Source organism: Belonocnema kinseyi, chromosome 1 (genome assembly GCF_010883055.1).
Source record: "Belonocnema kinseyi isolate 2016_QV_RU_SX_M_011 chromosome 1, B_treatae_v1, whole genome shotgun sequence".
In the NCBI taxonomy this organism is placed as follows: Eukaryota; Metazoa; Arthropoda; class Insecta; order Hymenoptera; family Cynipidae; genus Belonocnema; species Belonocnema kinseyi.
The window spans coordinates 3,859,382-3,876,518 of NC_046657.1; positions in this window are offsets into that span (position 1 = coordinate 3,859,382).

The following is a 17,137-nucleotide window of genomic DNA, read 5'->3' on the forward strand; positions in this document are numbered from 1 at the left end:
ATTATATCATATTCTAAAAGTCTTGTATACTTTATATTGTGTATATTATCGGACATAATGAAAATAAATTATATATTTAAGCATGTGATATTATAATTATACATAGAATAGAATTTATTGTCTTCATTGTATACTTTTACAAGTTTTTACCATATTCTTTTGCCCTCTTATATTTTCATATAAAACGAAGCTACATATTTTCTCTCTTAGATTTTTTACCTGAAGAGATAATACTTTAATCATTAAATCATTACATATTTCTGTGTCTATGTTACAGTTCCTATTGTCCGTAGGCTATATTACACCTCTTTATCACTATTTTCTTTGATATTACAATTATATCAATATTAATTACCTGTAGATGATTGTGCTTGAGTTTTTAAGCGTTTGATGTTAGATTTATCTATTTAACAAACAAAAAAATTAAATAGCTTCCGGACTCTCGAAATTATAAACTTTGTTTATGAAGATCATTTGGAATTACACACTTACAAACTATAGCTTCCTAGAATTTGGTTATATTATACTTTTTTCAGGACCACTTGTGACTTCGATCTTTTAGATTGAAAATTGCTAGCAAAAGTGTTAGTAGAAAATTTTGTACTTGTTAGTACTTATAATTTGTAATTGTTTTATTATAAATTATTCACATTCATAAATTTTCCAATTTTGAAAGGCTAGTTAAATTTTTTCGGATTAATTGATAAATTCAATTTCAAACGCTTTAAACTCTAGCACAATCATTTACAGCTAATTAATATTAATGTTAATATTAATTTCTGTTGAGATAGTATTATTATAATTATAATATCATATATAGTTAATTATATATTATATTAATTCTATTATAATGTAATGAAATATAAGCATAAAATATATCTGGTGTAATTTTATTAATCAGGGAATTAATATTCTGATATTGCATATACAAGAATTAATCGCGCAGACATTGAAATCATTGAAATCGCCAATTTCTGGCATTTATTTAAAATGCGGAATAGTTGATAGAATACTGACATTAATACTGTTCTATGTGAAATTGAAATTATCTACTAATTAAAAAATTACAAAGTGTTGAAATCACGTGAACAAATGCATTAATCAGGCATTTGTCTACAGAAAAATTCGTTTTTTCTATGTCAATAATTTTAATAAGGATATCAAAAAAAAATTTCCATTGACAGATGCGCGAATAATGCATTTGTTTATTAAATTGGTTTTTAAAAAAATATAAGATTTATCAATCAATTATGAATTTTGCTGAAATCATCATGAACTTCCCAATTAAAAAGACTGAAATCGAAAAAATGAACTTTTTCCGTACACATATGCGCGAATTTTAAATAAAAAATGTATAAACCAATTATGAATTCTGCTAAAATTATCATGAATTTTCGAATTAAAAAGACTGAAGTCGAAAAAAAACGAACTTTTCCGTCTACAGATGTGCGACTAATTCATTTTTTTATTAAATTTAAAAAAAATATATAAAATTTATCAACCAATTATAAATTTTGCTGAAATCTTTATGAACTTCCCAATTAAAAAGACTTAAATCGAAAGAAAATAACGAATTTTTCCGTTAACAGATGCCCAAATAATGTATTTTCCAAATTAAATTTGTTTAAAAAATCAGAATATTAATCAACAAATAATGAATTTTGCTAAAATTATCGTACATTTCCGAATTGAAAAAAATTGACATAGGAAAAAACAAATATTTCTGTTAAAAATGCCTGATTACTGCATTTGTACATTAAATTTGTTTACAATACAAATAATTATAATCAAAAGAGAAATTTTTTATATAATATTGTTTCGATTCCAATTTCTTGTAACATTATTATTATTATTATTATTATTATTATTATTATTATTATTATTATTATTATTATTACACCATTAAGCCATTTCCCTTTTGGGGTAGGCGTGACTCACTCGGTGGGGAAGGGAGTAATGTGAGGAAGAGATATAAACTTTTTCGATTGATCTAGAATTCTCATGATATTAATTCAAATAACACGTTCGTTCCGCAACACTGCTCCGACCCAGGTTGCTGATCAATCTCTCTAGAAATCACCCCTAGTGAAGATCCACACAAATTCGTCATGTGAGGTTCATCAATTGGGTCCATTAGTATCCAAGGTCTTTTGTTTCAGGCGTCATTCACTCTACTGACACTCTTTTTATTAACTATTTATCGCCATATTTTTCTGTCCTGACATACTACTCTAGCTTCTTTTATGCACATGCATTTTTTCATGCGGGCTCTAGTGTTTCTGTGGCTTCTTATTTCTCTTGTAACTAGGGTCTCATTCACACATTCTATCCATTCTGTCTGCGGTCTGCCTCTGGGCACACTGCCATTTACTTTACCTTGATACACTTGTTTCGTTAGTCGTTTATTTGGAATTCTCTCAACATGCCCGAACCATCTTAACCGATTTTTTTCCAATGTGTCTGTTAGCGTCTCTTCTGCGCCACATTCTTTTAGAATCATTTCGTTACTCACTTTGTCCATCAGAGTTTTCCCACATATCATGCGCAAGAATCTTATGTCAGTTGCATTAATATTACTCTTACCTTTTTCTTGAAACTTGAAAAAACGTGTATTTATGGAAAATCGTAGAAAAATTTGTTTCAACAAATAATTTGTTAATAACACATTTTTTTATATTGTTCAGTATTGTAATATCTTTAACTAATGCTATTTGATGTAACTTAAGCGATTTCAACCATTATCCTGTTATTGACGACAACCGAGAACGTCAAATAAAAAAAGGCCATTTCTTCGACATATTTGTTTATTAAAAAAAATTGAAAACCTAATTTAAAAGTCAGACTGGACAACTCTCTTAGAAATTTATTAGCTTTTTTTGCAATTTTTTTTTGTCGAAAGCGATGTATATTTGTGGGCTACACGTTATTCTGAACCAAACAAGTCATTTTTCTTCCCAATGTGAGGCACTCCTTTAGATACGAAACCAAAAACTCTTTTTTTTTAGAATAATCTTTTAGGGCATCAAAAAAGAAATATTTTTCTTCTCTTGGCTTTTTTCCATATCGTGCGTTATTTGGCTTAAAATGTTAATTTTCGTGTGGTTTTTGGAACTTTGTAAATGTTATAACTCTGCTAAATTTTGGTTTTATAGAAAAAAGTCATTAGGATAAATTTTTCGTCTGTTTAAATACTATAAATATCCATACAGACAAATTTTTTAATTTTAAAAAAGTGGTCTCAAAAATTTTCAAAATACGCTCTCTTCTTGAATTTTTAAAAAGAATGGCTGGCTAACGAACTTGACCTTTATTTTAGAACACTAAAATAGTATACTAAAGGCCAATCCAATCTGTCAATTCTTTCGAAAATTATCGTGCTAACAAACTAATAATCTACAGACACACACAGACAGACGCATTCATCAAAAACTTGTTTTTCGGATTCAGGGGGTCTCTAAACGTAGACATTTGACAAAAACGGGGGGGGGGGGGGGCAAATTTTGCACAAATCTAATACCTTCTCTTGATGAGAATGCAAAAATTTGAACATATATACATACACGGAACAAAAATTCCTGAGGCGAACGAGTGAATCGAGAATATATTAAAGTCAAAGAAAGTGTCCGCTTAGATTAGGTAAAACGTTTAGTTAAAAGAGTTAAACATTTCGTTACTTTATGTAAATTGTTCTCGTGAATCAGTAATTTGGACACAATTATTAAGTTGGAGAGTTTATTATTTTCGACAGATTATGTATAATTTTATTATCTTTAGATTAGAAAAAATTTTAGTTGTTATAGAAATATTTTAACTTACACTAGCCAATCTTTCGTCTGGTATCGTGAAAATGAATTTCCCTGAAAACCGTATAATGCATTTGGAGGTCATGTTTGTTGTTTTTATCGCGTTTCTTGATATTTCAATATAGTTATCGCCTACAATCGAAAAAATGGTAAATTATTATTACCGCATCATAAACTCTATTTAATATTGACATGCGCGCACATTTTAAGTGGTAAAAAGAGTTTAATTGTCCAAAGTAAATCTGAACCGTCACTGCTCCCGATTAGACCGTCGCCATTTTATTTCGCTGCTCCCACAATGCACCGGCGCTCTGCCGATAATTCCTTCAGACATCTATTCTTAAAATCCCTATTATAGCTATTAGACTGTGGGCTCACAACGTAAATGGGAGCGTGATAAGGATAAGGCCAATTTTCACATGAGATGTTCGTCTGATGATGAGGAACGTAAAAATGGGTGCCTGGCAGGTGTGAGTGGATGCGTTCACCTGTGGCGACCTGTCAAAGGTGCGAATTTTTGGCAGTTAACTTCCGTGACTCGGATAAGGTTGAAAATTGGTATACATGAAGGGGCTGACATTATAAATAGCACCTGCGCATTGCCAGGCACTTATCTGGATGCAAAAGTATTGCCAGGCGGCTTCGAAGTTGCCGGACATTCAGGTGAAATTTCTTGAAATTGATTTTACAAGAAAAATTTTGAAACAAAAATGGTTCCACTCCCAGAGATGCATATTTTCATTGGTATATAATTTTTTGATAAAATTGATATATTTGGAGAAAACATCGATTAAAGAAATACCATAACAATAAAAAGCCCTTTTTATTGAGAAGAAGTGATTTTTTTGAAAATTATTAAGAGACAAAAGGTACTCTATTACAGGTATACTCCAAGATGAATAAGAAGTATTTATTCAAAATTTTAATATTTACCAATTTATTCGCATTTTTCCTTCTTTTTCCCATTTTTTCAATCCCCTGCTGTATCTTTAGCAATTTAAAAGAAGGTGTGCTCAAAATTAGTACACGAATAAAGTAAGTATTGTGCAATGAATTAGCGTCAGCCACTTTCAATTAAAACAATAACTTATTCTGCTATAAATAATCATAATTAGTGTCACGTTCTCAGCTTCTGATTATCGTACAAAGTTGTAATAAAGATGAATATGATTATAAAAATTAAACAACAAAATCGCTTTACTTTAAAATACCCTTTATTTATTATTGTTAAAGTTTATGTTTTGTCGTCGAGATACGTTCGATCCTTATTACCGTGACGAATGTCAAGTTTCCCAGACCCAGCGTGAGTTATTGGCGTAGCCATTACAAATTCTTTGTGCTACATTTTTAATGCAGTTCTATAGCAGTGGTCGGCATGCTCTTGCCCTGGGCAGGGTAGGCTGCCCTGGCTGCCCTGTGACCTACTCTCAGGGCAGTACCTGCGAGCTTGGCCAGACCACCCCTTTCCTCAGGGGTCCTTTGTTAGAAAATGGGACAAAAATGTGAGATTAAAAAATTCGTAATTTTGCGATCAGTGACTTAAAAGTAATATATTTGGAATCTACGTATAGTTCCGATTCCAAAGACATGTAATTTGTTTATAAATGTTGAAAGTTTGAGAAGTATTTAGTATTAAATTGACTCTCAATCTGATGTTTCTTGATTATAAGCTCCTTCAAATTTTTAACTTTTGTATGCAAGTAATATATCATTGGAATCGGAAAAATTCGTAGATGCTGATAATGCTATTTTCAAATCGCTAATTGAAAAATTAAAAGTTTTAAAATTCCCTTACTTTGACATTCCTGTGGACAAAAGACCCTTGCTGGAGTAAGCTAACTCGCACTAAGGTACATGAATAGACCGAAAAGTAGTAGAAAAAATTAAGTCGGGTTGAGCCTGACCATACCTGAAAATTAAGCAAAAACTTTGCCGACCACTGTTCTATAGCATTAAAAATGCAATCGTAATGCCTACGCCAATGGCCCACGCTGGGTCTGGGAAACTTGACATTCGTCACGGAAATAAAGATCGAACGTATCTCCGCGACAAAACATAAACTTTAACAATAATAAATAATGGGTATTTTAAAGTAAAGCGATTTTGTTGTTTAGTTTTTATAATCATATTCATCTTTATTACATCTTTCTACGATAATCAGAAGCTGAGAACGTGACACTGATTATGATTATTTATAGCAGAGTAAGTTATTGTTTTAATTGAATGTGGCTGACGCTAATTCATTGCACAATACTCACTTTATTCGTGTACTAATTTTGAGCACACCTTCTTTTAAATTGCTAAAGATACAGCAGGTGATTGAAAAAATGGGAAAAAGAAGGAAAAATGCGAATAAATTGGTAAATATTAAAATTTTGAATAAATACTTCTTATTCATTTTGAAGTATACCTGTAATAGAGTACCTTTTGTCTCTTAATAATTTTCGAAAAAATCACTTCTTGTCAATAAAAAGGGCTTTTTATTGTTATGGTATTTCTTTAATCGATGTTTTCTCCAAATATATCAATTTTATCAAAAAATTATATACCAATGAAAATATGCATCTCTGGGAGTGGACCAACTTTTGTTTCAAACTTTTTCTTGTAAAATCAATTTCAAGAAATTTCACCTGAATGTCCGGCGACTTCGAAGCCGCCTGGCAACACTTTTGCATCCAGATAAGTGCCTGGCAATGCGCACGTGCTATTTCTAATGTCAGCCCCTACATGTACACCAATTTTCAACCTTATCCGAGTCACGTAAGTTAACTGCCAAAAAATCGCACCTTTGACGGGTCGCCACAGGTGAACGCATCCACTCACACCTGCCAGGCACTCATTTTGACGTTCCTCATCATCAGACGAACATCTCATGTGAAAATTGGCCTTATCCGTGTCACGCTCCCATTTACGTTGTGAGCCCACGGTCTATATACTTATCAGGGGTTTGACTATTAGATATTCCTGGTATATAGAAAATGGTCAAGGATATTCATTTTCGCTAATCTAGGAAATTTTCTTAATTCCTTCGTTCGTTTGCAGCTAAATGTTTAGCTATAATAAGGAATAATATCCCTGTCACAGCTCAATTTTTTTTACCGTGTATGCTAAGAAATCATATTTTATGTAATTAAACTCACGTTGAACACACGTGTAATTTACATCACATGTAAAGAATTATGAGCATTTGAATTTAAGAAAACGATAAGGTGTGTTGTCAAGAAATTATCCACATATTTCTTTAAAGCGTTTTTCTTTTAAAGTATTGATATAAATATTTATAGATAGATAACACAGATTTATAATACAAATATTTACATTTTCTTTTTAGTTTAAACAATATCACACACTAAAGAAAACTTGGACAATTTTTTGATCATTCACGTTATCATTTTATCAGTTTTTAAAATTTAAATATTCACTACATTGTCAAAAAAGTTTTTCCGTGAAAGCAGTTACATACTTGTCATCTTATTTCCTTTAAAAAACAACATATAATTCAAGCTGAAGAACTTCCATCCAATGGAAACAATTTCAAATATTAATATTCTATCAACTATTCTGCATTTTAAATAAATGCAAGAAATTGGCGATTTGAATGATTTCAATGTTTCGCGCAATTAATTCTTCTATATGCAATATCAGAATATTAATTCCGTGATTAATAAAATTACACCAGATATATTTTATGCTTATATTTCATTACATTATAATAGAATTAATATAATATATAATTAACTATATATGATATTATAATTATAATAATATTATATCAACAGATATTAATATTAACATTAATATTAATTAACTGTACATGATTGTGCTGGAGTTTTCAGCGTTTGAAGTTTAATTTATCTATTATACCGAAAAAATTTAAATAGCTTTTCAAAATTAGAAAATTTATTTATGTGAATCATTTGAAATAAAACGATTACAAATTATAAGTACTAACAGATACAAAATTTTTTAATAACACTTTATAAAATTGCTATCAATTTTTTATTTTAAAAATCGATGTCCCGAGTAGTCTTGAAAAAAGTATAATATAACCAAATTTTAGGAAGCTATAGTTTGTAATTATTTAATTCCAAATGATTCTCATAAACAAATTTTATAATTTCGAAAGTCTGGAGGCTATTTAAATTTTTTGGTGTAATAGATAAATCCAACAGCATACGCCTAAAAACTCTAGCACAATCATTTACAGCTAATTAATATTGATATTAATATAATTATAATATCGAAGAAAATAGATGTGTCGCAGAAGGATGAGGTGATCGCGGGGAAGTATATCACTTCGTAATCCCATAAACAAAAATCACAAAAACTTAAAGCTTGAGATGAAGTTAAGGGAAAAAACACAAAATCAACGATTGGGAATTTTTATAAAACAGAATTTCTGTAAATATAGAAAGGACAGTTTTCGACATAAAGAAAATTATACATCCGCTCCGCTTCAAATCACGAAGAAAACTGAAACAGTATTCACAGAAGTCCTCCAATTTTACAACTTACGGGGTCAAAGGAACGATGCTTTAATTATTAAATGGGCTGTGGCCGTAATTTTACCTGAAAATTGAGATGACCGATCGCCGGTTCCCTTTAGGAGGCGACAACCTTAGTGACCACGTGTTCTCAAAATTTATTTTGATTTACAATAGGATAGTACACGGAAAAAAATTCTTGAGGCGAACGAGTGAATCGAGAATATATTAAATTGAATGAAAGTATCCGCTTAGATCAGGTAAAACGTTTAGTTAGTAGAGTTAAACATTTAGTTACTTTCTGTAAACTGTTCTCGTAAATCAGTAATTTGGACAAAATTGCTAAGTTTGAGAGTTTATCATTTTCGACAGATTATGTGTAATTTTATTATCTTTAGAGTAGAAAAAAATTTAGTTGTTATGAAAATATCTTAACTTACAGTAGCCAATCTTTGGTCTGGTATCGCGAAAATGAATTTCCCTGAAATCCGAATAATGCATCTGAAGGTCAAGTTTGTTGTTTTTATCGCGTTTCTTCATATTTCAATATAGTTATCGCTTACAATCGAAACTATTGTAAATTATTATTACCGCATCATAAACTCTATTTAATATTAACATTTGCGCACATTTCAAGTGGTAAAAAGCGTTTAATTGTCCGAAGTAAATCTGAACTGTCACTGCTCCCGCTTAGACCGTCGCCATTTTATTTCGCTGCTCGCACAATGCACCGGCACTCTTCCGATAATTCTTCAGACACCTATTCTTAATATCCCTATGATAGATATACTTATTAGGGAGTTGACTAGATGATATCCCTGGTATATGGAAAATGGTCAAGGATATTCATTTTCGCTAATCCAGGGATCTTTCTTAATTCCTTCGTTCGTTTTCAGCTACATGTTTAGCTATAATGGAGAATAATATCCCTGTCACAGCTCAAATTTTACCGTGTATATTTTTTAAAGTTTTCCCACGTCGGTTCTTAAATTAACAGCATTCTCATGACCAGCAATATGGCACATTTCCAACATCAGACGTTTGCGATAGTGATATCCATTCGCAAGAACTTTCGTGTTATCAAAATCGAAAAAATGATCTTTCTCAATATTATACTCAGTGAGCATTGTCTGTTTGTTAGGGACCTTCTTTATATCCTTCATCTCACTCTGGTAGAGGGGGCATTGTGTTTTATAGGAATATTCTAGATAATTTCAAAGACAGTGTACACATCGCTTCATTTCTCAAGAGTTGGTCCCAGACCAAGCTTCAATTAGCTAAAAAATAAAATAAACAAGTTTTCCTCTTGCAAATCAATGCGACAATTAAATAATTACATTCAGTTCTTGCAAATTAAAATAGCTTCGGTGCTACCGATTGATGTGATTTTTACGACACTCAGAATTTAAAAATTTCAAGGTTATTTGAAGAACACAAATTTAATTGCCAACAAAATTTTGATAATTTGATAAATGATGCTCAACCTGATAGGAACACATTTCACAACACCAGACTGAACGATAAGTGGTTCAAAAAGCTATCGGATACTGATATACCAGAAAATGTTGCTAAGGTCGCTAGTCTAGGGAAAAATTATGAAGTAAAAATAGAACAAGATCAAACACCGGTGTGCGATCTAATACTCGTAGCCAGTGTCGAGTCTAATATCAACAAAATACCAGATGTAGATCAGGATCGCGCTAGACTTAATATCGCGAGTAATATAAGTAGGGTTATGAATTCGGGCTACACTGTAAACTCAAAAATCATACAACCCTTGAAAGAAATCAGATAGGCCGAGAAATTTGCAAAAGGAAACCCTCAGATTATCTTTGTTAATGCATACAAGGGTATTAGAAGATCGGGATACTTACGTTAAAAGAAGTAGGGATGAAACCAAAAAAATTGTAAGGGAAGTCACAAAACTAAAAACGGAAATCGAAAAAATGTATTAATGAACTCACCGCGAAACAGTTAAAAGTTTGTCACGCTAACCCTTCGAGATTAAATGGCTTTCCAAAAATTCACAAGCCAGGTGCCCCACTTAGGCCGATCGTTTCTTATGTAGGTAGTGCTACTTACCAATTAGGAACATTCACCAATCATATCATTGCAAATAATATTGAAGCTCCTAGATCGAGAGTGTTTAACAGCTTGGATTTAGTGAAGAAAATGAGGAATTTCAGGATCCCGGCAAATCATGTCTTCGCGTCATTAGACGCGATTTCTCTTTACAAATGTGCCGAAAGAAAAGGCAGTCAAGACGGTTCGTAGTAGGTGGAATCAAATTAGCGAAAAAACCAAAATTCCATGGACAGATTTTGAGAAAGGACTTCGATTATGTCTAAATAGTACAGATTTTAATTTCAAAAATCAAACTTATTTTCATATAAGAGGACTACCAATGGACTCTCCCCTTTCGCCGATTTCAGCAGATTTAGTTATGGACGTCCTGGTTGTATGTCCGTTGTGTCGACAACATATTAGTAGTTCTTCCGGAAAACGAAGTAGAAAACGTTCTAAAAGTTTTTAATTCAAATGATTATGAGATGAAATTCACGTCAGAGAAGGAACAAAATAGGGCGATAAACTTTCTGGATGTAACTCTTCACAGGAATGACGTTCAAGAAATAAAGTGTAATTGGAATCGAAAACCCACCTGGTCTGGTAGGTGCCTAAATTTTGATTCAAATCATCCACAAAAATAAAAAAAGTGTAGTTTTTAATACGGTAGACAGAGCCATTCTTCTTTCAGATAAACCATATCCTCAAGAAAATTTGCGATCAGTGGAAGACACACTTCGCGACAACTTTTACCCGGAAAAATTTGTTAAAGATAGTATAAATTTCAGATTACATATTTTGGCCCAAAATGAACAACGTAGAGTTGACGAAATAGTTCAAAACGCGAAAATTAGGTCTTTTATTGGCATTCCATATGTTGAAGGTCTATCTGAGCGAATTGCGAGAGTTCTCGGGCATTATGACATAACTACGGCGTTTAAAAACAAAAGAGACTTTACATTTGGTGCAAAGGTCAAGATTGCAAAGCGGTTTACATAGGCCAAACTAAACGTCCGTTAAGATTAAGGGTTAAATAACACAAGAAAGATATAAAAAGGTCCCTAACAAACAGACAATGCTCACTAAGCATAGTATTGAGAAAGATCTTTTTTTCGATTTTCATAACGCGAAAATTCTTACGAATCAATGTCCCTATCGCAAACGTCTGATGTTGGAAATGTGTCATATTTCTGGTAATGAGAATGCTGTCAATTTAAGAATCGACGTGGAAAAACTTTCAAAAATATGCTATCCTGTTGTAAAGCGAAACAAATTTTGAGAATACGTGGTCACTATGGTTGTCGCCTCCTGAAGGAAACCGGCAGACGGTGATCTCAATTTTCAAGTAGAATTACGGCCACAGCCCTTTTAATAATTAAAGCACCGTTTTGAACTCCCGTAAGTTGTAAAATCAGAGGACCTCTGTGAATACTGTTTCAGTTTTCTTCGTGATTTGAAGCGGAGCGGATGTCACTAATGTCTCTAACACAGAGAGGAAGTTGAGAGGGGGGGGGGGCAGGTAGGAAGGGAAGTTCGAACTCTGCAAACGCGTCTGCTGACCATTTATAGACTGCGCACATGATTTCACTTGTGTCTGACTTTTACAATCAGCCACCTACTGGGAACCTGCCGGTACTAAGTCAAGCATGTACGACACCTAGCGCACGCCTAGCTAAAGATAGACGTGGATAAGCAGAGGATTCATTTGGATGAAAATACTAGGATTCAAGAAGATTTGACGATCTCGTATTTACAAAAAGATAGAAATGGATTCACTTAGATAGGAAAATAGGTATTCAAAAAGATAGAATAAATTTTTGATATCCCAAGGAATAGAAAAGGATAGAAGTGGATAAGTGGAGGATTCATTTAGATAAAAAGACTTGGATTCAAGAAGATAGGGCTGTCTTATATTTCAGGAAAGATGAAATGGATTCTCTTTGGTAGCGAAATAGGGATTAAAAAAGATAGACGAAATTTTGTTATTGCCCAACGGATAGCGTTTGATAATTGGAGGATTGATATCGATAGAAGGACTGAGGTGCAAGAAAATAGGTCTATATTATATTTCAGAAAAGATAGAAATGGATTTACTTGGACAGGAAAATAGAGATTAAAAAAGATAGACGAAATTTAAGATTGCCCAAAGGATAGAAAAGGAGAGAGGTGGATAAGCTGTGGATTTAATTAGAAATAAAGACTGAGATTCACGAAGATAGGGCTATCTTATATTTTTAAAAGGATAGAAATGGATTCACTTGGATAAGAAAATAGGGAATAAAAAAGATAAAAGAAATTTGTTATTGTCCAACGGATAAAAAAGGATAGAGGTGGATAAGCTGTGGATTTATTTAGATAGAAAGACTAAAATTCGCGAAGATAGGGCTATCTTTAACTAGAATCATTAAATTTTCAACAAAAAGATTAATTTTTAACCCAGAAGATTAAATTCTACCAAAAAGTTAAAATTTTCAACTAAAAAAGATACTTTTTCAAACAAATATTGACGTTATGTTTTCGGTAAAAAATAAATTCTCTTAACCAAAACAATAAACAAAGTTTCAACAAAATAGTTCAAGTTGCAAATGCAATAGTAAAATTTTAAGGTAAAAAAAATTAATTTTCATCCAAAGAAAAAAACGAATATTCAACAAAATAGCTCATTTTTCAACCAAGGAGATGAATCATAAAAAAAATAATGAATCTTTAAAAACCAAAAATTAGTTTTTAACAAAAGATTAACTCTAAACCAAGTAATTAAATCTTCATTCAGAAAAGATGGATTAGAAACACACAATTTATTAGTTGATATTTAAACCAAAAATAATTGACATTTTTTATTTTAAAAAAATGGTATCAAACCAAGAAGAACCAATTTTCAACAAAATACATGAATTTCCATCTAAAACCGATCAATTTTGAACCAAAAATATAATATTTGAACTTTCAGTATAAAAGATTGATTTCAAACAAAAAAAAACGAATTTTCAACAAAATAATTTAATGCAGTAATATAAAATTACTTTTCCAGATAAAGATTATTTTTTATTTAAGTTAATATAACAATTTAAAAAAAATAAAGCATGCCCTAGAAAAAATTACCTGAATTAAAAAAACTTCCCTGACATTTTCAAGGATATAAAAATTCCCTGATAATTCTAAGTTTTCCAGGTAGGATCGACATCCTAAAAATACATAAATTTTACAACCGGAAAAAATACATCTTTTCAACCAAAAATGAAATAGTTCAATTTTTTATTGAAAAATTAATTTCAATCCAAACAAGAAACTGTTTTTTTTAAATGGTAAAGTTTCCAACCAAACTTATGAATTTTGAAACAAAATTATGAATTTTCAACTAAAATTATGAATTATCGGTATAGTTGAATTTCAACGAAAAAAAATGAATTTACTACCGAAAAGGCCAGATTTTCAACCAAAAAAAATACAATAACAAATTAAAAAGACAAGTTCTTCACAAAGCTTGAAATACTTCAATTTTTTAGTAAAAAAAATTTTTAAGTCAAACAAGAAACTGAATTTTTAGAAACAAAATAGTAAAGTTTTCAACCAAAAGAATGATTTCTAAACTGAAATAGTCGAATTTTAAAAAAATGAAGTTTTAAGGAAAAATAAAAAGGTTGATATTTCAACCAAAAAACATTTTAATCTTATATAAGAAAAAGTTCAATTCAACCAATAGTTCAATTATCAACTAAACAAGATAAATTTTGGACAAAAAATGAAATAGTTAAATTTCAGTTGAAAAAAAATTCAATAAAAATAGTAATAGTTAAATTTTCAGTAAAAAAATGAATTTTTAAGAGAAATATAAGGTTTCGACTAAAATTATACATTTTGAAGAAAAAATATGAATTTTCAATAAAGAAGATGAATTTTGTACAAAAAAATACAATTGAATATTTTTGCATTTTAAAAACACCTAACAAAATTGGTAAATATTGGATAACTTGCGAACAATTAAAACATTTATTTAAGAAGAGCGGTTTTAACTCATTTTAAGGTCATTTTCAGTCGATAAATTATGTCCGAGAAATTATGCAATGCGTCAAACTTTCTTTCCCTATATTTTCCCATGGTCAGTTACTTGACCTTTTGAGCTTCCGCAGAATTTACCATTTTCAAAATTCATTTAGGGCAATTACATGTAATTAATTTTCTTTCGATAGTATTATTCTTTATTGTTCTTTCTAATTTTTAATTACTCAGTTACTTAACAAAAATTTAATTAATAAATCACATTTTTTATTTTAATTGAAATTATTAAAAATATGATTAAATATGATTAAACCTTTATCTCTGATTAATGAAAAAAAATTAAACCAAGAAGTAAATATTATTTGTTTGTTCTAAGAATTGTAAGAATTACGATCCTATTAACTGAACTTAATTTCCTCATACAACTTTTAAATTAAAATATAACATTATTAATAATAACAAATTTTTATATTTCATAGCATTTATTATTAAAAATAATACAAAAGAAAAGCAAGAAACTTTTTTAAAAATTTTTGTTACAAAATAACATTTTTTGCGGAAGTTTTAACATTAACTAAAGTTGTTCAAATATACTTTGTGAATATTTTTTTTAATTTAATGATTTTTTCATTAAAAATATGAATTTCAAGACGAAAAACACTATCATTTCGTAACAAATCTAATTTTTTTAATTAAAAATACTAATTAACGATGACAAACAGTTTATAACCTAAAAGTTGTTAAAAATGGCAAGTTTAAAACTGTTATAAATTATTCATCTCAATGTTAATCATTATTTACAAAAATTTACCGGTAAAGAAGTTAACACAACTTAGATCTTTTTGCAATTTGAAGTATTCTTTGAAATTTAACGATATTATGCTAATATTATTTTTAAGAAATATTAATTTCCATCGAAAAGCACTAACTCATTTTAATAACTCATTTTTGCAATTATGTGACGTGAGTTTCTCAGCAATGTTTTTTTAAGATACAGTCTTTTAAAGATACTTCTTTTCAATCCTTTTTGTGCAAATTTTTTCCACAATTAGATATGTTAAATTTATGTTTTTTGTTGCCCTTCAAAATTATATAATAAGTAATGGATTTCGTATCATTCCAGAAATTCATATAATTAGTACAATTGAAGACATTATTAGAGTTCGATAAATTTATCAAATTCATAGAACTCCGGTTCATAAAATTAATAGAATTTAAAAAGTCATAAAATCAACAGAATTCAGCCAGCTAAACTCGGCAGGTAGCTTTTTGCAGTTTTCCTCTTATCTGACCAAATGTTTAGGCAAATACGAGTACTTTAAATAAACTCGTATGTACTCGCATTGTTATTAAACTGCACTAAAATTCATACAGTAGTTTTAAGCCCACCTTAGTAAAAAAAATTTCAAATGAACATACAATGTGAAGTTGAGAGACCCCTGTTTCAGCGGGGTTTCGCACAAAAAAGCCTATTACAATAGGTAATAATAATAATAAAATTATAACATAAAAAAATTAATTAATATATATTAATATAATAAATTAAATAAAAAATAAATAAATAAAATAATAATAAAAGCCTCGGTGGCTCAGTTGGATAGACACTCGGACTTCACCTCAGAGGTCCGGGGTTCGATCCCTGAGCCGGTACCTCTGAAAATTTATCAATGTACCTTTACCGAGGTTCTGGTGGTTCGGAACCCACCTTAAGCTGTAGGTCCCCCCATCGTGTACTTGACTGCAACTCAGTCCGTCAATGATGGGGTAAAACCAGGCTTTGTCCAATATGTCTGGGCAGACTGCTCTCATCAAATCACTTAATTGCATTATAAAAATGCGTCCGTGACTGATGATATATACCGGGACAAAATGTGACCGTGACTGATGATATATACAGGGAGCAAAATATTCTACTGCAGAGATTATGAAATTACTGAAAGAAATTAATAAAAAAAAAAAAATTACTGAAACTAATGAAAATGAAAGTTTTTACCATTATAAAGTTTTAAAATCTTTTTTAATTCTTATTAAATACATAGTGCATACATTTTATTATAAAAATTAATTTGTTTAAAATGTTCAAATAGTTCAAAATCTAAAAAATAGTTAAGTTCTGAATTTGCGTATGAAATTTATTTGAATAATAAATCATTATTGTAAATTTGCAAAGTGTCGTAGGAAAAAGTGATTGGAAATACATTCTTTGTTGCTTCCGTAAACAAATTAAGAATATTATTTTAAATATGCCCAAACTCTCAATTTGTTCATGAAAGTAGTTTAAATAATAAATAATGAAAATTTGATTATTATAATCAATCGGAAAGACGTTCTTAATTAAATTTGTAAAAAACTGACGCTATTCGTTGAAAAATAGTCAATTCATAAAACATACAGAATTCAAGGAATTTATTTCCTGGAGTAATTATTAGAATTCAGAAAATTCATAGAATTCAAAGAACTAATTAAATTCGTAGAATAATTATTAGAATTCATATAATTATAGGAATATAAAGAATTAAACAAATTTAAGAAGTTCACAGAATTAAATAAATTTTAAAAATGCATAGAATTAACAAAACTCATAGAATTCCATTATTTTTAAGAATTAAAAAAATTCACACAATTTAAGAAATTCATAGTATTTTACTAACTAACAAAATTCAAGAAATTTTTTAATTCGTAGAATTAATACGAGGATAGTTCAATAAGTCCTTAGAATGAAGTATAAAAACAATTTTTTTTGGGTAATTTTTTTTTTATTTTTCAACATAATCTCCTTGGAGCTCT